Below are 13,408 nucleotides of genomic sequence, written 5' to 3'. Positions count from 1 at the left end.
AATAAAGCGAGATGAGCGCCGCAACCCCAGAGTTGTCCACGACTGGACCTAATGGTCAGGGATCCCTTTACCTTTACCTTTAAGATAGTAGTGCAGAGCTTGAGCCAGACATCCCAGATTTGAATCTCACCTACCAACTACTAACTCACAAAAGCAAGCCGCTCTCTTCCACCACAGCACCCCTGCTCTTTCTGTAAGGCAGGGATCACAACACCGGCCTGCCTGGCAGGACTGATGTAAGGAATTATTTATATTATATATATATTGTTACATTTATACCCCACCTTTCCCCCAAGATGCTCAAGGTGACTTAGACGGTTCTACTCATCTCTATTTTTTATCCTTACAAATGGTTGTAAGTTACAACAATCTGCAAGGTAGGTTAGGCTGAGAGACTGTGATTGGCCCAAGGTCACCCAGTGAGTTTTACAGCTGAGTCAGGATTTGAACTCTGGTCTCCCAAGTCCTAGTCCAGCACTCTAACCCCTACACTACACCGGCTCTCAAAATTCACTGGATCCCCATTGGGGAATCAAGCCCAAGTCTCTCACGTGACAGGCAGATACTTACCACTGCATGAATGAGGAAATTATGAGAAAATGTATACCAAGCACTTTTGAGACTAAGCATTATAAGGTGCTACGTATTAAGAACCACACTGTCCATAGAGGAGGCTGTTTGCACACAGCAAGTACAAGAATGATAGCCTTTCTTCCCCACCCCTTCTCAATTGCCTCTGAATTTACAAGTGTGCATCTTATTATGGCTGGTAGCCACCGACAGACATTGCCTCCATGTATTTTTATATATTCTGTACTTTAAAAGAAGGGCAGTGGCCTTTTCAGCATCTTGTGGCAATGAGTTCTACCTGTTTATGATGCAAGGTTATCATCATCTGGCAACTTATCAATTGGGATTTGCTTCTCGAGTGTCAGAGGCTTCAGTCTCTGCATGGGCAACCTCCGGATTTGGGGGCAGTCCTTAAGAACTCTCAGTTGTCTCATCCACACTTTTACTGGAGTCGTATTTTAATTGTACAGTATTGCATATTGATTAATTCTCCAGGGTCCAATAATTTTTCTTGTGATTCTGCAGCTGTTCCTTGCAAAAATCAGATCTTACCCACCAAATCGGATCTTACCAGATGTGCGGAAAATCCAAAAAGAGCTTTGGCTTAACCAAAGCTTCTGATTCAGCAGGTAAGATCAGATTTTCCCAAGGCACAACCGTGGAACAACAAGAAACGCTCTCAGACCGGTGAAGATTAATTGGTGCACAATACGATCAAAATACGAGTCAAGCAAAAGTGTGAATGAGCCCTCTCTCTCTCTCTCTCAGCTGCGTTACCTTTTTGCTTGGCCAATTTGCATTCACACATGAGGATGGAGACTGCCTGGCACTGCCCTTAGGCGTCTGTTCCGCAAAGCCAAGTCTGTCACAAGGAATGCCAATTAGTGCCAATTAGGGTGGTAGATTCTGTCAGGTGGACATTTGCCCACTAGGAACTGGATGGCAACCAACTGCTCAGACTTCCCTGCCGGCCGGCCAACTGCCATTCAAACAGATGGCCACAACTCATGGGCACTGCGAGGCCCGGCTGGAGAAAAATGGAGGTGAAAGGCTGGGCCCTCTTCCCTCCAGCCCCCCACAGCCCTCCACAGCTGTCATAATTTATAAAGATTGTTCAATATAGGGGAGCCCTGTCTACAGAATAATTGGTCTTTGGCTATGGGAGTCCAGCAAATTGTAAACAATGTTCCTTCAGTGGGCCACAGTGCTTGTTTAAATGGTGGTTAATGGCTGGTGGCTACTAGATACAAGTATCTGAAGAAAGCGCCCTGGCAGAGATAGAAGTCTCTGGGTTTTTTCCAGCTGGCTGGGAAGAAGGAACCCTGAGAGGCTTCAAGGGCACACAATTTGCTTTGGGGGGAATTGATGCGGTTATAGAGACTAGCCCTCTGTGTGTGCCTGCCCGCCTGCCCACACACTACAAACACTGCTCAACATTTATGTGTTGTTTTCTTTCAGTTAAGTTTTGTTATGACTCAATTACTCACACTTACAAGGAAACTGGCTTCGTAAGAAGTGGCCCCTGGTAGCATTAAGATAAATCCAACAGTGAAAATAAATTTTGGTGGATGTAACAATGGATTACTGAATAGTTTTGTTAATGCAAAATATGCAGGGATGTACGGCATGCAAAATGAACCACAGAAAGAGAAGAAGGGAAGTAATTGATTTAAGGTTGTTTAAATGTATATATGGTAATAAACAGAAACATCACACACACACACACTGCCCCCTGAAACTGCTCAGGAACTGTATGGATTGGATTCAGGGACATCACCCCAATTTTATGATAAGAAATGGCATTTGAGTAGATAGGGGTATGTTTTAAATGAATGACAGGTGCCATGCACTGGTGAATGCTGAATACTGAGATCAGACCATTGGTCCATTTAGCACTGTCCAATGACACATTGGCAGTGACTCTCCAGGATCTGAGCCTTCCCTATCCCTACTCGGAGATGCCACAGGGATTGAACCTGAGGAACAAAGGCATAGATCCACGGCACTTCCTTGTCTTTTGACATATTGCCTTAAATGATGCCTGTTTCTGTGTAGCCCACACTACTAAGTCACCAACCTTAACTCACTTCAATTCATTATTGTTCCCTGTGATGCAGGAAAATCCAATACGAATTTGCACAAGAGGTGGGCAAAGGAGTATTTTCTGGGGAGAAAAGAAACCCCACAAAATGAAAAATGGAATCTGTTTTTCGCAGAAGCACTTGCCAAAGATCAAATGCATGATGACCAGAGAAATGGTGAGTGGTGGTGCCACATCTGCAGCATGTCCCCCACAGGCTGTTTGCCTGCTTCTCAGTCTGATGAGACTAAGACTCCTGACCACCCCTGCAGTCCAGATTTAACTAATTTTAGAGCTGAGGTTTGGGGGTGCCAGGGCGGCTATTTTATTTGTGTGGACACATGCCTATAGGCTGTGTACACACTAGACCTTTAAAGCACATCAGAAGCACATTCCTCAAAGATTTCTGGACAGTCTCTGGAAATGTTTCAGATGGCAGAATTGCCACTTGCCATTAATTTTCAGAGCCATTTTTATTTGTTCTTGTGTCCCTATTCAATTGTATTTTTGCCCTTTCCCTTTATCCTGTGTTGCACTCATTGTATGATGCCCAGATAATCTGAGTTTATTGGGCATCTAGCAGCACACAGAAAGTAAATTAAAAAAAAGCCGTCAACAAACATCATGGACAAAACCAACCTCACCGCAGCCCAGGGGGTGGCTGCTTCCATTAGGCGCAGAGCATGTGCTAAAGGGAGGCCCCATCTGGTATCTTCTATTCCAGCAGGGAGAGCCAGGGCTATAAATACAGAGGCTGCAGCATTGCATGCTGTGACCCTGGGAGTGAGATTGCAGGGAGAGGAGGCGGAAGGAGAAGAGGCCTGATCACACGAGAAGGGAGCTAGTGGGCCATCCCAAGGCCTGGTGAATGAAGAACAGGGTGGTAATAGCCTTACACTAGGAAGGATTCCCTGTACAGTGGTACCTCGGGTTAAGCACTTAATTTGTTCTGGAGGTCCGTTCTTAACTTGAAACTGTGCTTAACCTGAGGTACCGCTTTAGCTAATGGGGCCTCCCGCTACTGCCTCACTGCCACCACACAATTTCTGTTCTCATCCTGAAGCAAAGTTCTTAACCCGAGGTACTATTTCTGGGTTAGCAGCGTCTGTAACCTGAAGCGTCTGTAACCCGAGGTACCACTGTATTTTAAAACATGAGCTTTAGTGCTGGAAACTTACAGCCATGCAGAATAACAGGAATTGGATGGCTACTTAACAAAATCTAATCCATAAGAAATTACTATAATTTCAGTCAGGGGTGAGCAGCATCTGTCCCAGGGACCAAATGCTGCTCTCTGAGTCTGTCTGTCTGTCTGTCTGTCTGTCTGTCTGTCTCTCTCTCTCTCTGTGGCCTTCAGGACTCTCCCCATAACATGCCTCTCACTGAGCCAGCTCTTGTCTGGCTGGAATGTATCCTTGAAGTGTGATAAGGGCTTCTTGCAAGCGTGGATGCAGAATGGAGAGGGGGTGGGGGTGAGTGTAAAAACGCTGACTTTTGTATGGCAGGGATGTAGCCTACTCAGGACCAGACCACCCATGAGGCAAAGTGAGGTGACCACCTCAGGCAGCAAGATCCAGCCTCCAAGGGCGGCAGATCCAGCCTCCAAGGAATGCATTGCCTGTTGTTGTTGTTGCTGCTGCTGCTGCCCCCCCCCCCCATCACAATGACAACTGTGGCACACTCCTGGGAAGCTGAGTTTATTGTCTCCTCAGCAGCACCCCCCACCCCAGTGTCTTGGTGAATAGGAGGTGCTGCTGGTGGCCTGCCAGATGCAGATCTTCACTCACCCCTTCTTTCCTGGCCAGGAAGAGCACATTTTATGGTTCACCTCAGGTGCCAAAATGTATTGAACCTACTGTTCAAAGCTCACTGTCCTATCTATTGCTGCACCCATGTTTGTCTCTAGCCCCTATCCCTAAACTGGCATGCACCCCCAGGAGCCTGCACACACGAGAAGACCTTAGTGGTGTCCTCATGAGATATGTGTGGCTGCTCAGTCTGCTGTCCAGGTACAAATTGTAAATGGGTGACTTCAACTGCTGTCCCTTCTTAGGGCTCTTTAAACTGAATTTGGACTGGCTGGCCTTCAAACTGAGGATTCTCCTCCTCAATAGGACACACAGGCACCCTAAGCAGGCCATCTGTGCAGAGAGCCTTCTAGAACTCATGTTCTGCTTTGGGGCTTTCCGTCAGCATCTGGCTGGCTACTGTGAGAAGAGGATGCTAGACAAGGTGGACCTCTGGTCTGATCCTATAGCCAGGCTCTTCTGGTGTCCTTATCCTCTGGGAACATCTCCTTTGCACATGAAGGCAGGAAGAAGGCTGGTTGTCTGCTAAAAGTGGGCTGGGGGATATGCAGAAAACATTCCTGGTGGGTCCACATGGGGCAACTGTCTCTATTTATCAGGGGCAATCCCTCTTTTCTGGCCTCTGTCTCTTGTAAATCCTATTTCTATTTTGGGGGGCAAGCCAAAAGGCAGGTGAAGGTTGTTGTCACCTAAAGGCACTAGCAGCCATTCCATCAGGCTGCAAAGACGAGGGAGAGGAAAAAAGCAGAGCAATTCCTGAGAGAACAGCTGCCTTTGCTCCCCGCTCAACTGTTAGTTAGTGGCAGATTCCATCTGGCTATCAGAACTGTTCCATCCCAGTCAGTAGTTGCCAGAAGACTAACTTTAAAAATTGGTGCCTGAGCTTGCTTTTTCCTCCTCCCAACCCATCCCCCTTTCTTTGTGTGTCATGTGAACCTGAAGGCAGAGACTGTCTCACTACTGATCTCGTCAGCTGCCCTTTGGGCTATAAGCAAACAAACACATTATTAAAATGTTGTTGGTGACTTGCCATTCTTCAGCCCTACCCCCAGATCTATAGCAATTAAATACCTGAATTGCTGAGGGTGATGGAGGAGGATATACCATACAGCGGTACCTCGAGTTACATACGCTTCAGGTTACAGACTCCACTAATCGAGAAATAGTACCTCGGGTTAAGAACTTTGCTTCAGGATGAGAACAGAAATCGTGCTCCAGTGGTGCGGCAGCAGCAGGAGGCCCTATTATCTAAAGTGGTGATTCAGGTTAAGAACAGTTTCAGGTTAAGAACGGACCCCCGGAACGAATTAAGTTCTTAACCTGAGGTACCACTGTATTTTTATCTCTAGAACGCATGAACGTAAATGCTCATGCACGGACAATGAATCTGTGGACATTAGATGCTGCCATTTTACAAGCTTGTGAATCTCTTCAGTAACAGATTGTAAGACAATGATTGCATATCAATAACCGAATGGATGAAAAAACTTCCTAGTTTTTTAAAAAACCAGTGTGTGATGAGGCTGTTGCAATGAACAATGCCTGCAGCAGACAACAGGGCCTTCAGCAATGCGTAATGAAAGGGATCAGGGAAGCAATGGGGCCAGAAATGTGCCCCTATTTTCATTTATGAAATGCCAAATAGTATGAGCATGCAGGAGAGCATCAGTTACATGCAGAGGGAAGACTGGAGGAGAGCTCAGATTTACCAGTACTATATTCAGTTATCAAAATATCTTTCTTGAGATTTATGGAAGGGTGGACTTGAGCTGCTTCCGCATTTGGGGATAGCAATTCGCAATCGCCAAATAGATAATTACGTAACAATTAAATAATGAATCGCTGTCCAGGGCTGATGGATGTTGCTTTCCAAAACATCTGGGGGGAGGCTGTTTTTTTGACAGGTTCCTGCCCCAAGGAGATTACAATCTAACTGCCCATCTTCGGGGCAGGAAAAGGATGGGGTAGGGGTAACAGTACAGCAGAAGTGGGAGGGAAGGGAGAGGCAGAAGGAGCACAGTGAAGTATGTGGAAACATACGCAAGCAGAATGCTTCCTTTTTTGCCAATGAAACCTATGCGGGAGAGGTGATTTTTGAGCAAAGCTACGTGCGACTGGAGACTACTATTAATGTATTAATGCAAATTATATGCAAAACCCAGCCCTGGGGAAGAGCTGCCTGTTTTGTCAGTGCACAAGGAGCATGTTTTCATCCAGGTTTTAACATTCAACTACATTGGTACGTGCTGCAGATGCACCCTTCCCATACTTACTGAACACATGCAAGGGTGGGTGCCAGGGTGGCTGCTGTGCACAGTAACAGGATGTGCGGCCACCCCCAGGCACAGAACATGAACGTCACATGGTCACTCCCTCCGTTGTATGTTGCTGGTGTCTTGTGCAGGAGCAGGAACGGGGTGGCCCTCCAAACCTTCCTACCTGGCCCTTGGGACTCGTCCCTGCTCTTTCCCTGGCAGGAATGTGTCTTGAGAATCCCAACTCTCACCCCATCGGCACAGCTGTGGCGGCTGAAACTGATGGGCGTTGAGGTCCAACACATCTGGAGGGCACCAGGTTGGTGAAGGCTGCTCTAGTGAAAGTCCTCCAAGGCCTTTTCTCATCTCCAGACCCGGCAGCTCCGACTTGTGGCAGTGAATTCCATAAGCTCATTATTCTGCCTGGAGTGAAGAAGTAGCTTCTTTGGCAAACAAGGAAATAAAAGATTGGAGCTGTTCCTCTCTCCTCCTCTTCTGTAATGTTTAACCAACAGGACAATTTGCTAGCTGAAAAGAAAATACAGATAACATTGTTGTATCCAGAGGAACAACAGCAAAATGACCCTGCAGGGTGTAGGCTGGAGAGGAACAACACCAAGCATTGTGACTTTAACCCTTAGAGAGCCAGCCTGGAGAAGGGCAGGAGACTCCAAGCAACCTTGTCCTGCCAAATCCAGATACTTCAGAGGTGGCAGTCTGGGCAGCACGTTGGACTTGGACAAAATCCCCACACATCCATCAAGAGAGCCAGTGTGGAGTATTGGTTAGAGTGTTGAATTAAGACTTGGCAAAGAACAGGGTTCAAATCCCCACTCTGCCAGGAAGCTCACTGGGTGACCTCGGGTCACTCACTCTCTCTCAGCCTAGCCTACCTGCCAGGGTTGTCGTGAGAATAAAAATGGAGAGGAAGAGAAAATCTGTACGCTACCGTGAGCTCCTTGGAGGAGGGGTGGGATAGAAATGCAATCAGTCAATCAAGCTTGTTGGGCAAACTCAAGCCAGCCTTTCTCTTCCAGCCTGACCTAACTTGCATTGAGATGTGGGGAAGGAGGGCACCCAAGACATTTTGCTGCCTGAAGCAAAGATATGATGGGGCCCCTCCATTCCACACACAGAAGCTGACTTGCCTGGCAACTAAATCTCACCACAGCACTGTCAATGGGGCAGCGCCCTAGCTAAGGAGGCATGCCATCCTCTTTGCCACTTCCTGCCTCCCGAGGCAGCTGCCTCCCTCTGCCTAATGCCAGGGCTGGCCCTGATATTACCCAGAGCTCCAGGGAGGAAGGGTGAGATTCTGGCTGGGGTGGTGGCAGTGGCCTCATTTAAGTCCATTTATTATGAGCCTTGGAAGGGGGGTGATTACAGCCGCTTCCTTAAAGGACTTTTGAAAAAGATGAGGGATATTACTGGAGGGGAGGGGGAGGGGGAGAGGAGGAGCAAATCCTCTATAAGACTGCAGCATTTTGGATTTTGTTAGTTCATATAAAAGTAGTGAGAGGCAACATAGTGGAAGCTTGTGAAATGATGCACTGTGCAGAGAAAGCAGCTAGAGGAAAACTTTTCTCCCTCTCTCAGAACACTAGAACTCGAGGACATTCAGTGAAGCTGAATGTTGAAAGATTCAGGATCACCTCAAGAAAGTCCTTCATGCAGCACATAGTTTAACTACGGAACTCACTGCCACAGGACGGAGTGATGGCCACCGACTTGGAGGTCTTCAAAAAAGAACTGGACAAATTCATGGAGGAGAAGGCTATCAATGGCTTCTACACATGATGCTCATTCTCTGCCTCCATGGTCAGGAGAAGTAATCTTTCTGAAGATCAGTTGCTGGGAACTACAGGAGGGAGAGCACTCCCACAGGCTTCTCGTAAGCATTTGGTTGGGCACTACCAGATCCTGGGAGTGGCAGCCCTCCCCTAGCCATCCCCCCTCAAGAGAGGCTGGCTCATTAGAGGAAATGGGGCACTGCCGCACCAATCCCAGTTTGCCCTCAACCAGCCCCACTCACATCACTTCTTTCTTATAACCAGTCAAGGGGTGGCTCTTCCTGCCATAGACCCTGGGGCTCCATCTACTACCATTGAGCTCCCCATCTTCTGCCCTACTGGTCCCAATGGGCACCAGTTGCCACTACTCCCTGAGTCCCCTAAGCTAGACTGCTCTGCACTCCCAGTCCTAGCCTGCTGTCCTTGGGCAGGATGAAGGATACTGACCCTTCACTAGTGTTGAAGTAATGTTTGATTACCCGTCTTGTCAGAATCTGGGGACACCATCTTATCCTTTGCCTCAGGCAGCAAAACAGCTTGGGCTGGCCCTGTTGGGCACTTTTTTACAGTGGACTCCCTCAGAAGCTGGTGGACTCACTGGAGTTTTTACACTGAGGTTGGGTGGCCATCTGTTAGAGGTTCTTAGTTGTGATCTTGCATTTGCGGGGGCTGGACTAGATGACCCTTGGCATCCCTTTCCAACTCTGTGATCCTGTGATGTTGGATTAGATGGGCCATTGGCCTGCTCTAGCAGGTTGTTTTTATGCTCTCCAGGGTGGAGAGTGGACATGGAGCAATCTCCCATGACTGTCACAGAAGACCTTTGGGACTCTGCCTGAAGTACACTTCCTCTCAGCAGCCCTGCTCCACACCACCCTCCTCCAGTGCTTCTGCCTGGCTGGAATTTGCCCTTGAACTTGGATAATCATGCCTCTCGCTTGCCTGGAGAGAGGACAGAGATGGGATGGGTGGACTGCATAGCGATCTCTGGCTTTTGGGTGAGATCCACATCCACTCTGCCCACTTTTGCACCTGGCTCTGCCCACCACTAGCCCACAGCCACTGGAGGGAGTGCAGCCCTTGAGATTCCCTTGCAGCCTTGTTACATGCAGAGCCGTTCCAAGTGACTGGCTGTCCAGTTCATGAAGACACACTGGAGAGAAATGAGGTCACTTTGCAAGCTTGGCTGGAGCAGGCTTGCTGTCTGTGAGGGTTGCCACGCCAGGCCACTCCATGCCTCGACTTAACACAGGGGCAGAACAATCCTGGCTGAAACAGCAGCCACCACAGCAATAGCCAAGGCAGGCCATGCAACTGGTGTTCAGCCACTGCTAGCACAGAAGGGGGTGCCATGCAGGCTAGGTCTATGGACACCCCCCACCCCCGAGGAGAGAGGGAGGGAGGAAGAGATATCAGACAAGTCAGAAGAAGGAGGTTGTGCATGCAAGCAGGGATGCGTGTATGTGACAGAATGGGGGCAGAAGGAGACTGCAAAGATAGTTCTGTGCCAGGATATGTGAGCAAGTACCTGCGAAGGAGGAAGGAGAGAGAGGTAGACCGAATGCATTTATTTAACGCATTTCAGTCCCGCCAGGATGCTCAGGGTAGGTTATCCTCCTCCAATGGAGGCTGCTCTGTTAGGGTGATTGGAGTCCTGCCTCATCAACCTCAGTCTGCTCTCACCCAGCTGCAACCTGCTTGCCTTCTTACCTACAGCCCGTCCATGGGGCTGTCATCCCTGCCTGTCAGCTTCCCCGTCCTTATCCTCAGTGTTGCCCCTGGAGAACTCAGCAGGGAGGAGAACAGGGACAAAACTAGAATTTGTTGGCTCTGCCTCTTCTTGGTTCTGACTCAGCCCATGTTTGGGCTCTGGATCCACCTCCCAGTGGGCACCAAAAGTGCTTTGAGGTCAGGTGAAGCTGAGAGAGAGGGGGGGGGATGTGATTTGCCAACTGAAGTATTCAGAGCAAAGTGTCTTGTTTTTGCGCCTTAATGTCTAACCAAGTTATGATGGCATCATCAGGCTGATACAGCCCACTTTGCCAGAGACATGAGATTTTCTTGTATACTACAGATTTGAGACCAGGCCTCCCAGTGTTCTCTCCAGTATACCGCTCTGTCTGTAAGTACTGGCCATATGTCCATATGTCTTATCCAATAGTCCGTACATCTGATCTTCTAGTAGGTAACAAGTTCTGCTTAAAACCAGTAAACCTGAAGGTCAAACTTCACCCCAGCCTGCCTTTCTTCTTTCTTTCTTTTTTTAATGCAATCAAACAAACCAACAAGCCATAGTACATTACACAAAATAAAAATCAGACATCAATAATGTGAAGAAAAGGAAAAGGGAAATCGAGAAACATGTCACCACTCAGTGAAACGACATGCAAAACTACAGGACGTTGCCTGTATGCTCTGCAATGGCCTAGGATAAATACAATCCACATTCAAAGATCTATTATATTAAGGAAAGCACATTGGAGGCAATCTGCCTGGAATTAAGACACCAAAAAGAGAAATGGTTTGGGGTTCCTCTGTGGTGTTGCTTCTATCTGTCTTTAAGTAAACCAGCTTTTCTTAACTTGGTGCTCTCAATATGTATTGGACTACAAATCCCATCAACCCCAAAACATATGGAGGGCACCAGATTGAGAAAAGCTGGTTTGTCTAAAGAGAGAGAAAGAGTGTGCAGAAGGGATGGGTTATAGAGAAGAGAGGAAGAGTTTGGCTCACATGTCCACACAGGAGGGAAGGAATTTGCAACTGGACACGTGTGACTGTGTGCGAGCCCAGGCAAGCAGAGAGGGACTGTGCCCCAGTGTGTGAGTGGGTGTGCAAGAGAGGCTGCGTGGGTGAGTGACCCTCCTAGGCTGAAGCCTGCATTTCATGCATTTTTCAGAAGAACAAGGTCAGTGGGTCACTCAAGCGCTGGAGGGTTTTCTCCAGCTCATCTGCTTCGCTGCCAAAGCTGCTGGAAGCCGCAGGCTCCTCTTCCACCAGTGGATGGACGGAGGCAGGGATGGAGGAAGAGAGGGGTGAGGGGAGCGGGCATCACCCACACAGCCAGGGCGACAGGAATGCCAGCTGGCATTGCCTTCACACAGACACAGTCCGGTTAGCTGCAGAAAAACTCCTGCATTTCTCTCCTCACCCAGCTGACCAGGCCTTGGTGTCAGCTGGGGCTTGGAGCCTCTTTTCAATTACAGGCCTGCACCATGGGAAGGAGTGAAAATTATATAGAAGGGTGCCTCTGGGCAAATGCAGAGTGTCCTCTCCTTGGAGCTGCCAGCCTTCACAAATCCAGGATTAGGGGGAACAGCTTCCTGCCCAAGCCTATCCCTCTACCCTCACATTTGTAAAATTAATGGCTGACTGATCATAGGTCTTGAACGTTACAACCAAAGCAGTAAATATGGGTGGTCAGGAGCCAGCTCATGCATTTAGCCTTTCAATAAGGTCACAAAACTGATGGGATGCAGACCCAGATCTTGGGGCCCGGCTGTGAGTACCCACCAATCCCAGAGAACGGAAGTGATGTGTGAGTTAAGTCAAGTCGAGTGTCCTGCATGCATAAGTCCATGACCATTTCACATGTTTTCCTGAGGGCAGAAAAGGTAGACAGGGACATATGCGGACAGAAACGTTGGGCTTGCATATTCATTACGTTAATTAGTGTGCAGGACTCCGGGGAGAGGGTGCTGCTTAGATTTTACACCTGAGGCACGCAGGTGCAGAGCAGTCACAATGAAAAATGGACTGGATGCACAACCTAGGAAAGGTGTCATATTTTCCATCATGCTTTTGGTCAAGGGATACAGTGTGTAGACCACATGTGACAGATTCAAAACATTTGCTAAACAGGAAAGTGTAATAGCTTAAAGACCCAACAAAGTTATTATAGCATACAGTAATGGTCCACATCACATGACAGGACTTACAGGTAGATCTGTATGAACATATAAAGATAGACACACAAGAGCAGACAGGCATTGTAAACAGTGAGGCCAGAAGGAAATGAACGGCAGAAAGTTCTACAGGCAGTGTAAATTTGGTAAATTGAGTCTCTGTGTTCAGAGGAAGTCTTCCTCTGAGTGACTGATGCTAGACAAGAAGAGAAGGCTGTTTCCTTCTTAGATGGGTCACTGGCCTGATCCAACAGGCTCTTCTTATGTTATTACATTCCTGTTCAGCTTTTGGGTTTCTCAGTGACACCTGATTGGCTACTGATGAAACCATACTGTGGAACAAGATGGGTGCTTGGTCTCATCCTGCGAGGATTTTATTTTTTCTGATCTTTAAACTAGTGCAGCCTTTCCCCAACCTGGTGCCCTCCAGATGTTTTGAACCACACCTCTCATCAGCTCCAGCCAGTTCAGCTAATGACAGTCTCAGTCCAAAGCATTTGGGGTGGAGGGGGGTAGGAACAGGCTGGGGAAGGACTGCAGCTAATGTGTAGCTGTGGTGCAAAAACTCAGACTCATCCAAAGTGGGAAGACTAATTTCCCACCAAGCTTTAACAAAAGAGCTTCAGCCAACTTAGATGAGCTTTAACATAATTTTCAACCAACTGAAACACAACGTTTCGCTTTTTCATTAGAAATGAAAACAATCATGCAGAGAAGTGTTACCATTTTAAACTGCTAGCCTGAAGCAGGAACCCCCTCAAAGGAAAAGAAACAAGTCTCCAGCCTCTGCTTGATTCTTTCCCTCATTCTCCAAATTCCTCTGTGTAAATCTGTCACAAACAATAGTAGAACTTGAAAGCTTTGTTATCACCTCATTCACTTCTCAGACCAATGAGGGCCTGTCCATTGCCATGGTACTCAAGCAGATTATATCATTGCTCCTGCTCAGAAAAAGTCTCAAAGGTGCAAACTCCTAAGTCCCCACTCTGCTACACTCCTG

At 47.8% G+C, this 13,408-nt stretch overlaps 1 long non-coding RNA gene across 2 annotated transcripts in view; it reads right to left on the bottom strand.

Annotated features, from left to right (window-relative positions):
* The window catches only part of LOC310850464, a 33,726-nt gene that overhangs the window by 2,972 nt on the left and 17,346 nt on the right, over positions 1-13,408 (bottom strand). The window contains exon 1 of one of the 2 annotated variants that reach the window (XR_014567345.1): positions 1,348-2,087. The exons of the other annotated variant lie outside the window; for it this stretch is intronic. This is a non-coding gene — a long non-coding RNA (uncharacterized lncRNA). Of the gene's footprint in view, positions 1-1,347; positions 2,088-13,408 lie in introns of those variants that run through there. 2 annotated transcript variants of the gene reach the window in all.

Source organism: Podarcis gaigeae (genome assembly GCF_964106915.1).
Source record: "Podarcis gaigeae genome assembly, chromosome: 8".
In the NCBI taxonomy this organism is placed as follows: Eukaryota; Metazoa; Chordata; class Lepidosauria; order Squamata; family Lacertidae; genus Podarcis; species Podarcis gaigeae.
This window is presented reverse-complemented; position numbering and strand designations above follow the sequence as displayed.